The sequence below is a fragment of the Nyctereutes procyonoides genome, unplaced genomic scaffold (genome assembly GCF_905146905.1).
Source record: "Nyctereutes procyonoides isolate TBG_1078 unplaced genomic scaffold, NYPRO_anot_genome, whole genome shotgun sequence".
Taxonomy (NCBI): domain Eukaryota; kingdom Metazoa; phylum Chordata; class Mammalia; order Carnivora; family Canidae; genus Nyctereutes; species Nyctereutes procyonoides.
Genome location: NW_026575125.1, coordinates 87,102,526 through 87,106,941, shown reverse-complemented (window position 1 = coordinate 87,106,941; position 4,416 = coordinate 87,102,526).

The following is a 4,416-nucleotide window of genomic DNA, read 5'->3' as shown; positions in this document are numbered from 1 at the left end:
TCTAAATCTTTCCATGGTCAGGTGTTATGTGCCTTCTTCAGGGCATGCTTTACACTCATTTGAAACTCTTGCCTTTTCCCTAATCCTTCCATAACATTGATTTCTTCCTAAACGCCTATGTAGTTGGGTTCATTTTGAACATGTATTAAAGCCCTGAGAACTGATATGAATAATAAAGGAGGAGAAGGACAAAACCAGTAAATATGCTGTATAGAAGCCAGTCTTACATAGGAAACAGTATAAAAGATTAAGTGTAAAACTACTACTCAATATTCTGTGTAATGCACACCCAATATTCTGTGTTGCCATAGCAGATATATTGAAGTGATAAAAGTGACTTTCATTTATTATTTTATGCATTTCCAAAAATGGTATAATTTTATGGGATTTTACATTTTCTTTTGTGTTGTTTATTTAAACTAAAAATCTCTTTAAACAGTAATGACACTACCAAAAAGGCCACCATTAGCCACTTCCACATTCTATTCCTCCAAAACCATTTTCATTGTGTCGTCAGTCTGCTGAATGTCCCCAAAAAACCTCTTATCTTGATTTTTTTTGTAGAAGGCATCTCTAGGGATGTTAACCTCTACTCTGAGGCCCATCCTCCCACATGGAGTAGGGAGAATCTTTGCAATTTCCACTATATGACTGTCCTTCCCCAGTCCTGACATAGAAATTGATCAAGGATGGACACATGATTCAGGGCATAGAAATTAATGCCTCTCTCCTGATTATTTGAAATTGGTAGTCAAAGATATTCATCTCTACTAATTGCTTGAAAGGAGGGAGCAATAGCCTATAAGCAATCAATGGGTTATCTTACACAGGAAAATGGAGAAAACATAAGTCTTCCAAAAGGACATGAAATAGGCAAAAAGAATTTAAAAAGAGCCCATGAGATATGAGGAGACATCTTAAAGAAAGACAGTGGCCTGAGAGTGAACCCAAGGAAGACTACTCTGGTTCCTAATAGCATGCTCATTCTTGGTTCTCATCTTTCTTAAGGATGAAATGTATCCTTGACCTTGGTTCCTTGTAATAGCATTCTTTATATTTGCTTACACTCGTTTGATTTAGCTTCTGGTGCTTTCTATTCAAAGCTCCCTGCCTAAGATAATGAGTCGTAATTTTTCTGCCTGGCCTACACTGGATCAGCAATAATGTGAATCAAAATGAAGGCTAACCTACAAGGGGTATCTCAGAAGTACAACTGAAGGAATTGATTGCAGATTTGTAATCTCCTCAGCAGCCTGTGGTCCTTTCACAATATATGTGTTTATTTTGTTGTGTGTTTAACAGTGGTCTTTGGCCATCTTCCCTTTTGGCTCATTGAGGGGAAGGAGTAAGTCTCTGGACTCTTCTACATACCAATCTTTATCCTTCAAGGAGGTATTCAGTGAATGCCTAAACGTGTCTATTTGGTATTTGTGTTTGCACAAAGCTGGGGATTCAATGTTGTGGTTATATCAGAGCATCCAAGAGGATGCAGAAAATAGGAAGTCCTCCCTTCATGGCCAAGAGAACTCATGAAATCACAATCAAAAGAAAGAAAGAAAGTGGGGAGAGAAAGAAAAAGAAAGAAAGAAGAGAGGGAGGGAAGGATGGAGAAAGAAAAGAAGGAAAGAAGAAAGGAGAGAAGAGAAGGAAAGGAAAGGAAAGGAAAGGAAAAGAAAAGAAAAGAAAAGAAAAAAGAAAAGAAAGAGAAAAGAAAGAAAAGAAAAGAAAAGAAAAAAAAGAAAAGAAAAGAAAAGAAAAGGAAACAGCAGCTTCATGCAGATTGATTGCCTAGGTCAATGATTAATTTCATTTATGTACATCATCAATAAAAGTGAATTCTGACCCAGTGGCCATGATAGCTATAAGCCAAGTGCTGCTCAAAATGAGGTGTCTGCCTATGTGTGAATCATCACCTGTTTAGCTTTTTGGAAACAGAAAGCTAACTTTCTCAAATATAAATACTGATAGAAGTGTTTCCTCCAATTTTTTTTCATTCATTTGAGATGCTGTTTTGTGATCACTAGGCTTTCAGCTAAGGCTATGTAACTACTGTCCATGATGTTGGTTTTATGTGTATCTTTCTCTCTTCCAGGTATGACAACAAAATTAAAGAAAGAAAAATGAAAATAATCCCTGGAATAAAAAAAAACATGGAGTGACAAAGTAATAAAGTTTACTGTGTTCCAGAGCCAAGTTCACTTTGGACTTCTGCCCTTCAAATCTTCTTCATCCCCATGGGCTTTCACTCAATAGAGAAGCCATTAATCAGACCTTAGCTCCTGGGTACCAGGGACAATGTAGTTTTGGCCCCCAGCCAGAGTCAGAATCCAATCTGACCTATATTGGGCGATCTGTCTATTTGCCACTCTCCATGCTGCAAATAAGGGGGTCAGATTGACTGGTGACGCATGGGGGGATCCACTGGAACCTGCAATGAGGGAAAGGGAGCTACTCCTTCCTCCTTTGCCTTCCCGGGAAACCTTCCAGTGGAGGCCCAAAGGTTATAACTGGAAGAACTGGAAGAACTCACTGGTAGTGAGAGGAAAGCGATCAGACCAGACAATGTCTGCAGCAGGGGGCCTCATTCAGGTCGGAGTCAGCCAGCTGTGTTAGAAGCAAGTGTATGAAATAATAATTCGCTTCATCTATCTCCCCTCTCAGTGGGAGCTCGTCCTACGTGCCACGTCCATTGCTGCAACCAAGTCCTTCAGTCAGGCTGGCACCCATTCCTCCCCTCCCCACCCCATCCCCACTCACCCACTCCCTCTCACGCCTCTATTGTTCTAGTGGCCTTCTGTTGGGTCTCCTTGTCTACCATGATCCCTCAGCCCCGGTCTATCTTGTTCGCTATTGTTCTATTTCAAATTCCCCAGTGTCCTTTTCTCTACATTTATCTCCTCCCAAATCGCCTACAACAGATTCTTCTCAGCCATTGAGTCAGATTAAAATTTTTCCCCCTGCTCCTTTTCCCTAGGCCGCTGCCCTGTCCCACCCCCCACCCAACTCATCGCTGCTTTCCTCATCCCACCTTTTATGTCACCACCAGCCTTCCCCTTACTTACAGAAATAATGCAGGTGTGGACAATAGGATCTCTGTGAAGCATTTCCATTATTTGTTAAATCACCATCTTTAAAATAGAAGCTGACGGGAAGGGACACAGAAGGAGGCAAAGCACGGAGACAAACCCCTGCCTGCCTTAAGCCAGCTTCCAGACTTTCCCTCACTACCAGGCGATTGTCTCCCAACCTCTGCAGGGTTGCTATGGCCACTGGGCAAAGACAGCATTTGTCAAATGCCAACTATAACCCCTACTTCAAGTGTGCCACTCGATGCCTAATGGCTTCTGAGGCTGGGACGGAAGCCCTATATGTTACAGAGGAGGAAAGTAAGACTCAGAAAGGAGATAAAAAGCAGGTGTCTCCGAACCTGGTGCCTCCCCTTTACTGTGCAGTCTCTCCTTAAACGACATAACATGAAAGTGATCTATATTGATTAGATCCCCTCCTCCACCCACCTTCCTTTTCAGGGGAACTGTGTGAAGAAGGGAAAGTCATAAATGCAATTGTCTCCCTTTCCACCGCGTGGGTAGAGATCCCAAATTGGGAAACAAACGAACTCACAAATTCTTATCCATGGCAACTTGGTCCCCCACAAATACACCTATGAGTAAAATCAAAATACAATGCTTACTTTTAAGATGTAAAATGTAAATTAATTTCCATTAAATGCCATTATTTAAAATTTGAAATAAGAAATGTAATGCATGTATAGAAAAAGAGATTTAAAAGGGCTATTGGAGGTTATTTGATCTTTAATGGCCTGTAGAATATTCTTGCCATTTCTTGCATAGTAAGTGAGCATGGCTTCTCTCTTCCATAGCAATTCCAGCCTCCCCATGGTATTATTCAAGTGTGGCATCAGGAGCAGATTGAAGACATCATTTGCTCACTCTAGATTTTCTTCTCTTGATGTAGCTGAAGGAAGTATTGCCTTCTCCAGCAGCCACATCAAACTACTAATGCATATTGAATTTAAAAATCAGGCAAAAGCACTGAAGAGATTTTTGTGTAGTGCTGCTAAGTCATACTTCCTGCAATACATACTGACACAGCTGGGTTGCTTTCTTGGCTGGGGTCTTGGGTGATCCTAGTGCAGTATCTCATGGTTATCTCTGGGAAAGATGTGTCTTGTTTCATTCAGCCTGTGAAGATACTAGTTAAGGATGATACCCAGTTTTCTGGCGTTGGTAACTAGGCAAAGAAGTTCACAGAGACAAGGATACTCAGGCAGGAGAGCAGCTGGAGGGTACAAGAATTCCATTTATTTTGAATGGGTTGAGCTCAAGGTCCCTGTGCAAATCTAAGTGCAGAGGTTTGGGGCTCAGATACAGCTTTAGGAATCATGAGCTAATTGGT